General features: G+C 43.8%; 1 long non-coding RNA gene across 1 annotated transcript; it reads right to left on the reverse strand.

Annotated features, from left to right (window-relative positions):
- Positions 1-5703: 5703 nt before the first annotated feature.
- On the reverse strand, positions 5704-8336 carry LOC120916061. The gene is made up of 2 exons (XR_005743940.1): positions 7883-8336; positions 5704-5997 (listed from the first exon to the last, which is right to left on the reverse strand). It is a non-coding gene; the product is annotated as an uncharacterized LOC120916061 (long non-coding RNA).
- Between the last annotated feature and the right edge of the window lie 9038 nt (positions 8337-17374).

Below are 17374 nucleotides of genomic sequence, written 5' to 3' on the forward strand. Positions count from 1 at the left end.
CCAGTAATAAAAGACTGCAATAGCTAATAGCTTAAAGAGCTGCAAAGAGTATTTAATGGTTTAATGGATTTAATATACAGTATCTATCTATCTATCTATCTATCTATCTATCTATCTATCTATCTATCTATCTATCTATCTATCTATAAGATGTAATGCCAGTAAAATCTATCTATCTATCAATCTCTTTCTCTATCTATCCATCTACCATGGAGGTATTTAGTGTGAACAGACTATTAAGCATGCTTCTTTAACCTGGGAATCCTTGTATCTCAGTTAAAATGACACTGAATTCTTTAAACCTGGACAGGTTTTGTGACAAAGGCTTAAGACAGACACCTTATTAAACATCTTGTAGCAGGTTAGAAAACAAGGACATCTTGAAAGGTCAGATCCAGGCTGACAGGCACTGTTTCTGTACATCAAATTAAACAGAGTGACTCAGAGTCTCAATTACTGTTCAGCAACAGCACCAACATCTTGCGGGAGATTCGCCCAATGGCAATTTGGCATCACACAGAGATCACGATGTAATGAACTGAAGGTCAGGAGATCTCTGTGTTGCATAAGATTTCACTGTGATGGATCCTGGCTTTTTTTTTTTTTTAATAGCCCGAGGAAGATCAGAAAATATTACTGTAAGTGAGAATATATGTTACAGCACTGCCATGACTTGCAGTAAAATGTAAGCATCATTACTGATCTGCAGAATCTAAAAAGATAAGGACACAGAAGGAATTTAAACACCTGGGATAGGCACTTTGGGGTACACTAGAGATGAGTAAATGATGGACAAAATATGATGCAAACTGCTGATTTCTTCAAAATGGGGTTTTATGAGGATGATTTTCTCATAGTTGGGCACCCTATAGGACCTACGCAAAGCGGTGATGAGCTGCATTGCATATACTGTAGATGCTGCAGGTTTGCTTTTAGTATGCTGCAGAGCTTTGGAAAATCATTTTAAATTAAATGAATGGCCTGCTTACTGCAATACATGTTAAATGTACCGCACTGCACATTAAACATGAGTGTGTTTAAGGATGATAAACAGGACCCACAACTGAACACAACAGGATACTGTCCGGTGAATTTAAGAAGAGTACCATGGCTACAATGACACCCTTGGTTAAATCCCCCAGATCCTATCTGCATAAGTTTAAATGTGAGATTGATGTATGCATTAACCCTGGTTTTCCCCCACAATGTAGAAACATACTGGTAAATTAACCACTTAAGGTTTCCCCCCTTAATGACCAGGCCATTTTTTGCGATACAGCACTGCGTCACTTTAACTGTTGATTGCGCAATCCTGCAAAGTTGCACCCAAACAAAATTGACAACCTTTTTTCCCCACAAATAGAGCTTTCTTTTGGGGGTATTTGATCACTTTTGTGGTTTTATTTTTTTGCGCTATAAACAAAAAAAGGGACAATTTTGAAAAAATATATATTTTTTTGCTTTTTGCTATAATAAATATAAAAAAATATATAATATAAAAAGTTTAAATGTTTTTTAGTGGGACTGTGACATTGCTGATTACTGTATAAATGTCACTGGTAGGGACGGGGTTAAGTGTGTTCCCTGGGGGTGTTTCTAACTGTTTGGGGACTGGGCTGACTGGAGGATGTGAAAGATTGCTGTTCCTTATCACTAGGAACAGCAGATCTCTCTCTAACTCCCCTGTCAGAATGGGGATTAGTCTGTTTACATTGACAGATCCATGTTCTGGCCCTTGTTCCCGCGATCGCGGGTTGCCAGCAGACATCTTGGCCACCGGCCACATGCATCGGGTCCCCCGTCGTACAGAAGGCGCGCGCACCTGCTACGACTCCTTGCAGGAGCCAATGTACACCTACGCCGATTTGTGGGAACGTGCCTACCTGCCACTGTATAACAACGGCGGCTGGTTGGCAAATGGTTAATTAACATCTAGGATGTGTAAATTGATACTTAGATGTGTAAATGCCTTTGTGGATGCAAAGTGGTCCTAAGTGTGCATGTCACACCAGTATATCTTGATTAAACATTTCCTAATATTACCACAATTGTAAAATGAGGTAGTTTCCACAGCATGGGCTGCTTTAAAGTGGTAGTAAACTCCACTATGTGATTTTTGCTTTAAGATGAGCTTAGAATAAAGCTTGCCTGTAGGTGAAATAAATATCTTCTAAATATGCACCTTTTTTGGCAGCCAGTGACATCACTGGTGCATGTGCTTTGGAGGAACAGCATACTCATGCCATGCCTTTGGAGCTCTGTGCCACGGCCATGACTCCCACTCGCATGCACGGGTGTAACGTCATCGGGGCTCGGCCATTCAAGCGACTGGAGCTCGCGATCCCAGAAGGAAGACCGGGTGCAGAGGGAAGGGAGAATGTTCTGGAAGAGGGGTAGGGCTGGGGACCTGAGTGACAGGGAGTTTATGTGAGGAGCCCTGACCAATCTCCAACTGGAATTGGCAGGGGGCAGGCCTCCTACATAAACTCAGGTCCAGTCCACTGAATGGCAGTTGTCAGCTCTATTTGTGAGAAAAAAAAGGACATCAATTTTGTTTGAGTACAGTGTTGCACGGCTGCGCAATTGTCAGTTAAAGCAACGCAGTGCTGTTTAGCAAAAAATACCCTGGTCAGAAAGTGGGTAAATCCTTCTGGGGCTGAAGTGGTTAAAGAAAAGACCCCACTATGTTGATGGCATGTGACCTGGTATGGTTCGGGGGGGGGGTGGCCCTCTTTCTTGACCTGCCAGGCTGCATGCTCGGATAAGGTTCTGGTATGGATTTTGGGGGGACCCCACACAGTTTTTTTCTTAAAATCTTGGCGTGGGGGTCTGGTATGAATTTGGGGGGAGGGGGACCCAATGCTGTTTTTTTTGTTCAGTGGGGAAAATAATTATTTGATCCCCTGCAGATTTTGTAAGTTTGCCCACTTACAAAGAAATGAAGGGTCTATAATTATTTATCATAGGTGTATTTTAAATGATAGAGACAGAATATCAACCAAAAATCCAGAAAAAAAAACATGATACAAATGTTAGAAACGTAGTTGCAGTTCAGTGAGTAAAATAAGTAGGGCTGTTACTGATTAAAATTTTTGTGTTCGATTAATCGTTTTTTTTTTTAAATCGATTAATCGACTAATTTCGATTAATTAACGCACATACAGATACAACTACTTTTAGCTGATTTCCTTGCATTGCAACTCTGCATTAGTCAGTGGTAAATGTGGTATACACTATATACAATCACCCGACACTACTTAGTTTCCACAATCCATGACTTAACTGTTCACACAAATAAATTCAAACTGTAGCACTGACGTAAGAATTTTCTGTTATTAAACTTTAAGAAAAACGTAGAAAACGTATAACATATAAAACATAAAACGTATCTGATATATTGACTGTCAGTCACTTTATAGTAGGCATCACTTTAGCCAGTCACGCAGACATACCAGAGTGTTAACATTTTCTGGAAGCAGACATGATCGCATTTTATTCACAATATACCCCTGATGAACTAAACAGTCTTTCGCACGGAACAGATGTTGCCGGTACGCAAAGTATTGTCTGCCCCCATGCTGTAATATACACACATTTGCCCCCATGCTGTAATATACAGTTTGCCCCCATACTGCAAGAATATACACATTTGCCCCCATACTGCAAGAATATACACATCTGCCCCATGTGTACATTACAACATGGGGGCAGATGTGTATATTCTTGCAGTATGGGGGCAGATGTGTATATTAAAGCATGGGGGCAGATGTGTCTATTACAGCATGGGGGCAGATGTGTATATTCTTGCAGTATGGGGGCAGATGTGTATATTAAAGTATGGGGGCAGATGTGTCTATTACAGCATGGGGGCAGATGTGTCTATTACAGCATGGGGGCAGATGTGTCTATTCTTGCAGTATGGGGGCAGAAGTGTATATTAAAGCATGGGGCAGATGCTTTTCTATACACATCCGCCCCCATGCTTTTCTATACACATCTGCCCCCATGCTTTTCTATACACATCTGCCCCCATGCTTTTCTATACACATCTGCCCCCATGCTTTTCTATACACATCTGCCCCCATGCTTTTCTATACACATCTGCCCCCATGCTTTTCTATACACATCTGCCCCCATGCTGTTCTATACATATCTGCCCCCATGCTTTTCTATACATATCTGCCCCCATGCTTTTCTATACACCTCCATGCTTTCATAATCGTATACATGATGGTTGTCCTCTCTTACCTACTTAAAGCAGGCAGGCAGACCCATCCGCAGAGTAGCTGACACGTGCGGGGAATATACAAGCAGGCGGGCGGGTGATGATGATGTCAGAGCGCCGCTACTTGGTTGCCGCCGGGTGGACCAAGATGGCCGCGGCTCCAGAGCTAGGCCGAAGCCGCGGCCTTTCCTATCGGCGAGACCGCGGAGCTCACTCCGCGGATCGTCGATCAAAATTATTTTAGTCGATCAAAGAAATTAACGATTAATCGAACAATTAATCGTTAATTTCCGCAGCCCTAAAAATAAGTATACGATTCACAAGCAAAACATGACTTAGTACTTGGTGGAGAAACTCTTGTCGGCAAGCACAGAGGTAAGACGTTTCTTGTAGTTGGTGACCAGGTTTGGACACATATCAGGAGGGATTTTGGTCCACTCTTCTTTACAGATCTTCTTTAAATCCTTAAGGTTTTTTTGGCTTTCAGCTCCCTCCATACATTTTCTATAGGACTAAGGACTTGAGACTGGCTAGGCCACGCTATGACCTTTATGTGCTTCTTCTTGAGCCACGTTTTGGGTTATTGTCATGTTGAAAGACCCATCCACGACCCATCTTCAGTGTTCTGGGAAGAAGGTTCTCATCCAAGATTTTACAATATATGGCCACATCCATTGGCCCTTCAATGCAGCAAAGTTGGTCTGTACCTTTGGTAAAGAAACAACCCCGAAGCATAATGTTTTCACCTCTGTGCTTGACTGTAGAGATGGTGTTCTTAGGGTCATAGTCAGTATTTTTCTTCCTCCAAACATGGCGAATCCCCTTCCTCAAGATGGCACATGTACAGTCATGCCAATGAACATCTGAATGATTTAGAGAAGGATTGGGGGAAAGTTTTGTTTCTCAGATGAGAACAAAATTGAGCTCTTTGGCAATAACTCGTCTCGCCATGTTTGGAAGAAGAAAAATGCTGACTATGACCCTAAAAACACCATCCCTAAAGTCAAGCACGGAGATGGAAACATTATGCTTTGGGGCTATTTCTCTGCTAAAGGTACAGACGGCTTTACCACATTGGGGGGCCAATGTATGGTGCTATGTATTATAATCTCTTGGATGAGAACCTTCTTCCCTCAGCCAGAACACTAAAGATGGGTCATGGATGGGTCAAGAAGAAGCACATTAAAGTCATGGAGTGGCCAAGTCAATCTCCAGACCTTAATCCTATAGAAAACTTATGAAGGGAGCTGAAACTTTGAGTTGTCAAGAGATAGCCAAGAAACCTTAAGGATTTCGAGAAGATCTGTAAAGAAGAGTGGACCAAAATCCCTTCTGAGATGTGCGCAAACCTGGTCACCAACTACAAGAAACCTCTTATGTCTGTGCTTGCCAACAAGGGTTTCTCCAAGTTCAGTTTTCCCGAAGTTCAGCTTAAAGCAGAACCTAACTGTATTTAAGCACCACAAACTGAAAATGATATTTAATACATTTTAATAATTTAAAGCAAACTTGGCCATCCTCCTATGTCTCCATGCTTTATTTTGTTCAGAAATCATTTGGACCCCCCAGCATTTCTAGCTGCAGCCATCCCGTGTATGGGAGATGATTCATGTAGCATTTATTTCCTGGAATCCATCTGCCTCAAGCTCATGCATGCAAGCAGAAGGGCGTGCTTTGCTTAGCTGAAATAACCCCCTCTTCCAGATGAAAAAAAAATGAAGACTCCTGGGATGTATGACATCATTTTGGCTTAGGCTAGAAACCAGAAGCAACTGTAGAAATGTAAAAATATAGTTAAAACAAGAAAATATAATACACCTTATCTGTTTACTAATGCTGGTAGCACAAGGATTAATAATAGTTAATGTTGATTAGAAGAGTTTAGTACCGCTTTAATGTTCATAGTCTAAGCATAGGCGCACTTTCAATAGTGACTGAATCCTGTCTATTGTGTCAGAAACCCTGAAAAAATTATGTGGAGCTAAGTTCATCTTTAAAAAATAAATAAAATAAATGTACAAATTTTAGAGGGTGCAATGTCAGGCTCCTGCAAAATCTCAATAAAGCTGTCTTCCTGTCAGGGCCGATCCGCCCTATAGGCTCACTATGCAAGCCGCTTAGGGCCCCGCAAAGCTGCGAAGGGCCCCCCAAATTACTAGAGGCCCCGCCTGGTGAGAAGTCATTTTCGCCCCCTCACCCCGCTTCTCAACTCGCTGGCTGCATGGGAGAAGAGGTAAGAAGTCAGCACCCCCTGCTTCTCAATTTAATGTAAGATGTCATTTCCGACAGCAGAACACCCCCTCTCCCCGCTTCTCAACTTTCTTTAATGTGACATGTCACTGTCGTCAGTGCCCCCCGCTTCTCATTTTTAATGTGCCATGTCATTTTGCTTATGGGCAGACAGTTACTGGAGAGCAGGAAGAACAATGAACTACAAGAGCGCTCACTAGCGCCCTCGCAGTTCATTGAGAACCCTGAGCCCCCATTCACACCTAGGCGTTTTTACGCCTGTAGTGCTACGCCGCTGCCGCCAGAGGGATGAAAACACATGTCCCTCCATGGAGATGGTTCACATCTCCACGCTGAACGCCGGACGCCGGACGCCTGCCGCCTGAAAAAAGGTCCCAGACCTTTTTTTCAGGCGGCTTTCGGCGTTCGGCTAGGAGATGGGAACCATCTCCATAGAGGGGGTCAATCTGGGGCACATCTAGGTGGACAATACCGGCGTTTTGTCACCGCAAATCGCGGTACAAAACGCCGCTATTTGTACCGCGATTTGCGGCGACAAAACGCTGCAAATTTGTCTGCCTAGGTGTGAATGGAGCCTTAAGCTGTCTGGCACGGTGGCAGAATGTAGTTGTAGTTCATTCATTCACAGGCCACTGTGGATGAACAATGCGGCTGTGTGGGCCATGCGATTTTTAAACTGTAAATTGGGATTGGAGGGGTGCAGGCAGGTGCTCTTTGGTAACATGTTACACCCTAGATACATTTGTATCATGTTACTAAAGGTGCAAAAGCATCCACAATTTCTCTAAGAAAACAACTTTCCATCATCACATAATGCCGCGTACAGACGGTAATTTTTTGTGATGAAACAAAACGACGTTTTATGTGATGAAAAAAAACGAAGTTTTTGAAACTTAATTTTCAAAAAACGACGTTGCCTACACACCATCGTTTTTCAAAATGCTCTAGCAAAGCGCGGTTACGTTCAGCACGTACGACGGCACTCTGTTCCATTGAAGCTTGCTTCATAACTTGCTTCTGAGCATGCGCGGGTTTAAAAATGTCGTTTTTAACGTCGTTTTGCCCACACACTATCATTTTAATTGATACAAAAAACGAAGTTTTGAAAAACGACACAAAAAATTTGAGCATGTTCGAATTTTTTTTTTGTCGTTTTTCAGAAGACATAAAACAACGTTTTCCCCACACACGGTCATTTTAAATGACGTTTTCAAAAACGTCGTTTTTTTTCATCACAAAAAACGACCGTCTATACGCGGCATAACAGCTTCAACATCCAAGCCTGAAACCAATAAGTGTATAAATCGGTATAATAGATCTATAAATATAAATATGCTTTCCTAATGAAAAAAATAAGAAATATGTTCTCCATTGTAACGAAGGAGCAAACTGCCATGATGGACTCACAGGGGCTCTCATTTTTCTGTATGTTTCATCGATCGGAGCACAGGTGGTCGGTGTATGCCGTGTGACAGCTATGTACTGTTTACATAATAGTACTGAGCTTTTTCAGTGCAGCCGGTGAACTCCCCTTTCATGTCTCTGCGCCGTCCTACACCTGGACACATGTCTTCTTCTCTGCAGAGAGTCAGCAGTATGCGCTCACTAATTTGTCCTCAACTCCTACCTTCTCGCCTGAGCCTAAAACCTCCCCAGGAGATGGATTTTCTGGCACCTGCCAAACTCTGGATAGGCTGTGACCTTTGTTATTCTCAGCATGAAGCTTCATCAACAGGGCCCCCTTCCCTTCTTCTCCACCAGCCCTTTCATGGAAAGAGAAAGCTGAAGGGAGAAAGCCTTTCAAAGGTACAATCGGCGAGGTTAATAAGAGGGATCCCGCTGGGGAAGCAGGCTGGGGGGAGAGCCAGCAATAACCTTTTCTATGGAAATATGTGTCAATCAAACCAAGCCATTGCAAGTGGACGTGTCCCTGCACTACAGCCGCTGTATGCATGTTTTCTTTTCCTGCAGTGAGACAAACATTCAGCTGAGAAAATAGCTTGCTTGATGCAAACTGTAACCCTTTCCAGAGCCTCAACCAGCACAGAACCATGCATTAGTCACATCAACAAAAACACATTTAGTAAATGAACACAGGTAACTCCCTCTTTCTAATAGCGTACCCAAGAGAGAAAGATCAGGACAGGTATTCAGCACATGGCAATTAACATAATTATCCAATTAACTTAGGTTCCTATATCGCTGATCTGCTCATCTACTGTAGGCGTTTAATTACCAAGTATAAATATCATATTACCATGAACAAATACTATTATCAGGACAGGCGCACACAGTGATAACAAACTTACAGAGATATTTCACTGACAAATTCTTAAAGCTGGATATTTCCTGGTATTTATTTTTTTCATTTTTTGCACATAAATAAAAAAAAAAACTAAAGGTGTGCGATGCTGGTAAAAGGTTAATATATGTGCCTCCTTTTAGCAATTTTTATCAAAAGCATATTTTAAACTTCATATGAGTCATGATACTGCAAGAGAGTGGGATATGTTTATGCGAAAGGTGGCATCTGCTGAGCATGCCTTATTAAACACAGCTACAATTCCCTCTAATAAAAGTCTAAACACCTGCTTTCAGATTAATACATCTATTATAATTATTAAGTTCAGTATTAACTGGTTATACATGTGTCAAGTGTCAAGCGGAGTTAACTGTGCACTCAGGCCTTTATTTGCATTAAATGTGGTTATCCTCGGCACACATTAGAGTTACAGTAAAACCTTGGATAGCGAGCATAATTCGTTCTGGAAGCATGCTTGTAATCCAACGTACTTGTATATGTAGCACCCACTACCTTTTGGTAGGTGTTAAAATAGTTTTTTTGGTGTCTCAGGTTTTAGTATAGGCAAATTTAGTCAGGCTTATGCATTAAACTAGGCCTGTTTGTTTTGATCTGGGACTGGGAGTGTTCTAGTGCAGGAGTGGGTGTGGCCACCTGTGCTCAGACTCAGAGACACCTCCCCTGGTTTCCAGTTAGTAAGTTCTGGAAAAGGGGTTTGACTTGAGGTTCTGAGTAACATTCAGCTTGTGTAGAAGCTCTGACCAATCCCCAACTAGGATTGGCAGGGGGCAGGCCTCCTATATAAGCTGAGGTAACATGCCACTGGGGAGGAGTCTTGAGAGGAAAGAAGATGTAGCAGTAGGGTTTTCTGTGTGAAGGCCCCAGGCTCGGGACCTGGGGCCTACCAGGTGCTGAGAGGAGGACCATTATTCTTCAACACCACAGAGGAGGAATATAGGATAAAGAGAAAGGAGTATTGGGATTGTAATGCCGCGTACACATGATCATTTTTCAGTATGAAAAAAAACGTTGTTTTTCAGCATGTTGAAAAAACAAAGTTTTTCCAACTTCATCATTAAAACGACGTTGCCCACACACCATCGTTTTAAAAAAATGATCTAGCAAAGCGCGGTGATGTACAACACGTACGACGGCACTATAAAGGGGAAGTTCCATTCGCCTTTGGGCTGCTTTAGGTGATTCCGTGTTAGTAAAAGATGATTTGCGCTTTTTTGTCTGTTACAGCGGGATGAATGTGCTTTCTCCATTACGAATGGTAGTTTTACCAATACGAGCGCTCCCGTCTCATAACTTGCTTCTGAGCATGCGCAGGTTTCTAACATCGTTTTAGCCCACACACGATCATTTTTTACAACCCGAAAAAACGACATAGTTTAAAACGACGTTCAAAAATGCAGCATGTTCGAATTTTTTTTTTTGTCGTTTTTCAGAACCTGAAAAATTATGTGAAGCCCACACACGATCATTTAAAATTAATTTTTTAAAAACAATGTTCTTTTCATGCCGAAAAATGATCGTGTGTACGCGGCATTACTGCTGGACTGTGCGGTTTAACCACGTTTCTTCTATGGACCGGGGACCATGGAGAAGGTCAGTGGGTACACTTCAGCAAGTGATGGGACTGGAGGGAAAAGTCAGGAAGCTTGTAAATATCTGATGTTGCCCCTAGTAACGGAACGCAACAAGGAGGTGTCTTTGACGGGATGTTGCACGGTCAGTCTCACACAGTAGGATATTACAAGGAGAGACTTTAAGCTTATTGTGAATGGCTGTAACCGGGGGAACAGTCTCTGCAAAATTTGGACTATCTGGGCCTAGTAGTCCACCAGTTTCTATATGCTGTTAAGGTACTGGGTCGTCGGGGGCAGGTGTGTGGCGACACGTCTGACGCAGTGCCAGCATTTTAGTAACTGTCCATGTGCTGAAGAGTTATTCAGAGTGGCTCTTCACAGGGAAGCATGAAATTCAGGAACAATTTATAGCCAAGGCTTTACTCAGGAATACTAAAGTAATATTCTGCAGGGGACATCTCAGCAGTCAAGGAGCAATAGTCTGCAGTGACCAGGGCTCAAGTCCTGCGGGAACGCGTGGGAACGGAGTTCCTGCACTTTTTTCACAGCAGGAACTCAGTTCCCTTTGCAGGACTAGAGCAGCCGAGCCGCCCGAGCCAATCCTTCACTAAGCGGCGATGCCCAGCTCGAGTCACTGTCAGGGGCAGGCGAACCTTAGTAATCCTTTATGTTACTGACCGCTTCCTGTATATGGATTCATCTTGTAGTGTGCGGGTATTCCGTCACTTCCTCGATGCCGCCATGTCTACTGGGAGCTTTTGTCATTGTTCCCAGGAGACATTGCAAAGGTCTGCCACGAGTTATCGCGGGATTTAGAAAGAACATGCGGTTTAGTAATTATGCATATGAGCGTATCATTTAAAAAAAATTTGGTGGGGGAGTGGATCTTGGGTGGGAGTTCCCACACTTATTTCCCCAGGACTTGACCCCTGGCAGTGACGCAGCACCATTGACTGTTGATCTTTATGTGCCCTATCTTCAGAATTAAAACTACCAATTGTGCCAAGTTGTATGGGCATCCCATGTCATATTATCCTTTTCAACTCTACCCAAGTTAACCCTTCAATAAAAATATCGTAAGGTAAAGCAAGTGACTTTTCATTGTGTTTCAAGAAATGGATAAATGGATGGTCAGACAGTGGGGCGATGTGTGGATCTTTTGAAGTGGTGCTCAAGTGCACCGCTACATATATCAAAGCAAATTACCCCATAAGAAATAATGGAAACTCAAATGATTCGTTCCACAACCATTTGTTCATAAATCCTTCAGTTTATAGTCCTATAGTCCATATAAAAAGATTATAGCAATGTGATAGATTGTGTAACCATAAAATGTCCATCCACAAACATGGGCGCCCGCTGAAATTTTTTCAGAGGGGGGGCGCTTCGGCAGCGGTGATACACAGTCGCATTTTACACTTTCTTTGACCGCTAGCAGGGGTTAAAAGCACCCCCCCCCATGTTAAAATGTAAAAACACCCCACTGTGCCCCCTGCATCTTTCAATATCTCTTTGTTACTACTGTGTACCCCCTTCTCCACAACTGCACCTCTGGACACCTTTACATTACACAGCACCTTACAGCTCTGGACCCCTTTACATTACACAGCACCCTGCATCACTGGCCCCCTTTACATTACACAGCACCCCTTTCCCTTGACTCAAACACTACACTATATTGACAGTATATTTATTTCAGGTCTAAAAGAGGAACCTTTTGGAATGAGGGACACATGGATTTAATTCCAGAAGAGGGACAGGCACTCTAAATAAGGGACAACTAGAAACTATGCCGTAGGCTACAACTCTGTGTTGTGTTTGCTCTGCGTTTCCAGACTTGCTAAAAACACATCAGAAAATAGTCTAGTGTTACCTGTGGCAACAGATGTTGGAACAAACAAAGCACAGGCCTGGTAAACAATATCAAACGGCGATCCCCTCCCTCTGTTCTCTGGCGCTCGTATCGTATGTCACGAAGCTGGGTCTGTGTGCAAGGTCCCGCCCCACTAGTTTGGCTCGTGTGATAGGCGGAACACTAGAAGACTATCAGACGAGCGGAACTAGGGGCGCGGGACCTTGCACACAGACCCAGCTCCATGACATACGATACGAGCGCCGGAGGACAGAAGGAAGGGGCGCTGCAGTCACCGCTTAAAGAGGCCCCAGGGCCAGTTCGGCCCTGTTCCTGGATCTCCCTGGCGATTCCAGGGGGGGGGGGGCAAACGACCCCCCTTGCCCTATGGAGCGGACGCCCATGTCCACAAATGGAAGCCTCCACAAGGAGATTAGAAGAAAAATCCAGCAGGAGCTACAGAGTATAAAACACAAGACAGGTGCCTCTAAATGTAGCAAATATGTTTACATTTAATGAAGGTACAACATTTAGCAACTCACATGGTTGATGATAAAAATATGTACTTTTAAATATGCAGGCATCCAGGGTTAAGCTGTCTGCAATTGTGACTGGGATTGGGAAGACTACCCTGCAGTAGAGCGTTCTGAAAGCAAGGCTTAAAGCGCTCATGGAGCGTAGTGTTGAAGGGACGACATCAATGGCGGTGAGGAGGACGATCTATGTGGACATCTTTAACCCGGATACTGACATACTTAGATGTGCCTGTTTTAATCGTCAACCATGTGAGTTTCTAAATGTTGTACCTTCATTAAATGTAACAATATTGCTACGCTTAGAGGCACCTCTCTTCTCTTTTATACCCAGTTGTGACATGACGTTACTTGTATACAGAGCTTTTTTTCTCAGAAAATAGGTGCAGGAACTCAACCACGACTCCGTTCAGATTTCAAAAATGGTAGAAGGGTCTTAAAGGGGCATTAAATACCAGGATTGCATTACATACAAAGTGCAGAATTCAGGGAGTTACACACAGAGTGCAGAGCTGTCACTTGTAAACACAGAAACCAGACTTCTGTGTTTACAAGTAATTGTGGTGAACAGGCACCAAAGGGTCTGAGCCAGAGGTGGTGGAACTGAGTTCCCCCAAGTTCCCCCTGAAAAAAAGGCCTGCTTGTATATCAAGTCAAAAATTATTAAAAAATGTAGCTTGTCTTACAAAACGCTCTAAAAACCAAGTTACTCTCAAACCAAGGTTTTACTGTATATTAACGTAAATGGTGAAGTTCCACTTTTTAAAATGTATCACTGGGTGAAGAGTTAAACCCTCTGCTACGTGTTATGTTGTTTGTGTCTCAATTTGGGAAGCTCCCAGCTCTGTTTGTACCTGTGGCCATTGAGTTCAGAGTCCAGAACTACTCCTAGGACCTTGGCATGTGGGGATGGGCTGATAGTTGTGCCTTCAAGTGTGACAGAGAGATCAGGGGAGGAGGCACATACAGTAGGGTAGGAAAATGATAAGTTCTGTTTTGGATAGACTGAGTTTGAGGAAGTGGTACATCCAAACTGATATATCTGATAGTAGATTAGTTAGTGATACGTGAGGAGACTGAAGGAGTGGGTTGAGGGGTAGACAAATAGATTTGAGTGTTGTCAGCGTAGAGATGGTATTGAAAGCCGTGGGAGGCTATCAGCTGACCCAGGGAGGAAGTGTAGAGTACAGTCATGGAGACCAAAAACGTGGAGTTTTTTTGAGGAGGAGGGGCTGGTCAACCGTATCGAAGGCAGCAGAGAGGTCCAGGAGTAGGAGAAAAGAATAGTGTCCTTTCGTTTTGGCCGTTAGTATGACAGCATGAATCCATGCTGTCTGTTGCCTAAATAGTTTTTTTTCAGCAAGAACTTATCTATGTGGTCCTTTATCCTTTTTTTTAAATTTAGGAGAGCAGTTTCTGTGGAATGTTGAGGACGAAATCCAGACTGAAGCAGGGGCGGATCCAGAGTCTAGTCTCGGGAGGGACACTGCCAGAGAATACGTTTTTTTGGGGACAATTTATCTGGGAAATGGCTGGTATTGGCAATTCGATCATTCCGTGACCATGGTTGTTATGGTTTCAGGGTGATTGATTCGCATTATTTCTATTATTACATTGTAATATAAAATTAAATAGTTCAACTCACCATAATGCCGAATCAGTGGGAGCCCTGAGTGTGTTACTTGCTATGTCACCTGCCACCAGATGCGGATTGTCACTTGCCAGGTCACTTGTCACCAGATGCAGATTGTCACTTGCCAGGTCACTTGTCACCAGATGCAGATTGTCACTTGCCAGGTCACTTGTCACCAGATGCAGATTGTCACTTGCCAGGTCACTTGTCACCAGATGCAGATTGCCACTTGCCAGGTCACTTGTCACCAGATGCAGATTGTCACTTGCCACATGTTGCAGATTGTCACTTGCCACGTCGCCTGCCACACATTGCGGATTGTCACTTGCCACGTCGCCTGCCACACGTTACGGATTGTCACTTGCCACACGTTGCGGATTGACGCTTGCCACGTCGCCTGTCACCAGATGTAGATTGTCACTTGCCACATGTTGCAGATTGTCACTTGCCACTTCGCCTGCCACACGTTACAGGTTGTCACTTGCCACACGTTGCGGATTGACGCTTGCCACGTCGCCTGTCACCAGATGCAGATTTTTACTTGCCACGCATTGCACATTGTCACTTGCCACGTCACCTGCTACATGTTGCGGATTGTCACATCGCCTGCCACATGTTACGGATTGTCACTTACCACGTCATGGATTGTGACTTGCTACATCACCTACCACACAATGTGGATTATCACTTGCTGTGTCACTTTTTCTAAGGTGGTCTCTTGCAAATCAGGCAGTAGATAACTAGCAAGGCAGCAGAGAGATGATGTCATCTCTCTGCTTCCCACGGCTGCCTGCACAGTGAGGGCAGAACTGCACTGCAAGGATGCAGGGCAGGCGCTGGGCAGTGAGAGATAATGTCATCTCTCTACTCGCCCGCCCGCCGTCTCTCTGATTTGCCAGCTGTCCGCTCACCCATGGGCCACCCAGCTGCTTGCCCGCTCTCTCACCAACCAAGCCACCTGACAGCCCGGCCCGCCCGTTGAGCCGCCTGCTCTCTCACCCACAGAGCCGTCTGCTCTCACCCACAGAGCTGCCCACTCTCTCATCTGCAGAGCAGCCTGTCCATTCACTCACCCGCATTCTCAGGGGGGCAATTGCCACATTGCCTCCCCTGGATTTGCACATGGACTAAAGGGGATCAAAAAGGCTAATATCAGCAAGGTGGATGCTCAGTCAGTTGTAGACTAGACATTTAAGGACTTTGGATAAAAAGGGGAGCAAGGAGATAGGGTGTAGTTTGTTAAGATTGGATGGGTCGAGTGAGGGCTTTTTAAGTATGGGGCTGACTAGTGCATGTTTTAAAGAGTTTGGAAAGATGCCAGAAGAGAGGGAGAGATTTAAGATGTGGGTTGCAGAGTGTAGAATAGAACCAGAGGGTGAACGTAGCATTTGCGAGGGAACGGGATCCAGAGGGCAGGTGGTAAAATGGACGTTAGCAAGTAATTTAGCAACCTCCTCTATAGTGGTGGGGTTGAAATTGGGAAGTAGTGATTGTACCTGTGGGCATGAGGTGTGAAACATGGAGGGTATCTGAACAGTAGAGATTTATAGAATCTAAAAATAGAGATTTTGAATTGTTATAGACCAAACCATGCAGCTCTCATGCAAGCATCTTCCCATCCCATCTGCCTGATCCAAACCAGCGTGCTTCCCACTCCACTTCACGGTTTTCTTTTCTTTGGCTTTTCCCCCTCCGTTTTCACCTGGTGATCGGTAAAACACCTCTGGTATTCGTGAGACACAACAATGGAGGAATTAGAATAGGAGGCACAGCAGACAGCAGAATTACAGTCGGGGGATTGTTAAATGTATTAGCAAATTTTTAATCGCTTAAAAATTGAAGCCAAACTACAGCCTACACTTCATAATCAGTTACAGCAAACAACTTTTTTCTTTTGGGATAAAGGTTTTGCTTGAATAAATAAAAGCTAAATATTTTAATCACCCTGTCAATGTTAAGGGTTGTCTCATCCACGTAAACTGATAAACTCTGCTAGAGAGTTTGTGCTGTGAAAAACGGCAGCAAGGCTGGAATACCAGATGAGAATAGAAGAAAAAAGCCTAAAGAAGGAAAGTGATACAGCCATCACTTCTAACAATTGGTAAGCTGCAATATAATAAATGTTACTTTTAGGTTTAAAACTGTTTTATGGACAGACAAACAACTCTCCTCCTCTAGAACTATGAAAAACCTGTAAAAAAATTCAAAGCTAAGTACTATGTCTCGAACAACAAAACAGCCACCTACCTAGAAAAAAACTTCACTCCCAATAAGGGGTGCAACGGATCAAAAAACTCACAGATCGGATCAATCCTCGGATCAGAGTCACGGATCGGATCATTTTTCGGATCAGCAAAAAAAAAAAGACAGGACAAATCTTGTTACAGTACATCCACCGGAGTTTTAGATTTCACAGTTATTTTCAACACAAAACGGAGCTTATGTGCTTAAATACGAAAGACTGGCGTATTTTTAGGCGAGCGTAGCGCATCTCATATACGCTACGCCGCCGTAACTTAGAGAGGCGAGTACCGTATTCAGAAAGAACTTGCGCCCTAAGTTACGGCGGTGTAGCGTAAATGGGCCGGCGTAAGCCCGCCTAATTCAAATTATCAAGGCAGTGGGCGTGTTGTATTATAATGAGCCGCGACCCCATGCAAATTAGGGGCCGAACGAACGGCGCATGCGCTGTCCGTGGACGTATCCCAGTGCGCATGCTCAAAATCACATCGGCTAGAATGCCTAAGATACGTCGAACACTGCCTACGACGTAAACGTAACTTACACACAGCCCTATTCACGTACGACTTATGTAAACGACTTAAATTTCGACGGGTGTTCCAACATCCATACGTTAACATGACTTACCCCTGCTTTATGAGGGGTAAAGTTACGCCGGTCGTACGCCTTACGTAAACAGCGTATAGTAATGCGCCGGGCGCAAGTACGTTTGTGAATCAGTGTATCTTGCTCATCAACGCGTAAAT

Source organism: Rana temporaria, chromosome 10, assembly GCF_905171775.1.
Source record: "Rana temporaria chromosome 10, aRanTem1.1, whole genome shotgun sequence".
In the NCBI taxonomy this organism is placed as follows: domain Eukaryota; kingdom Metazoa; phylum Chordata; class Amphibia; order Anura; family Ranidae; genus Rana; species Rana temporaria.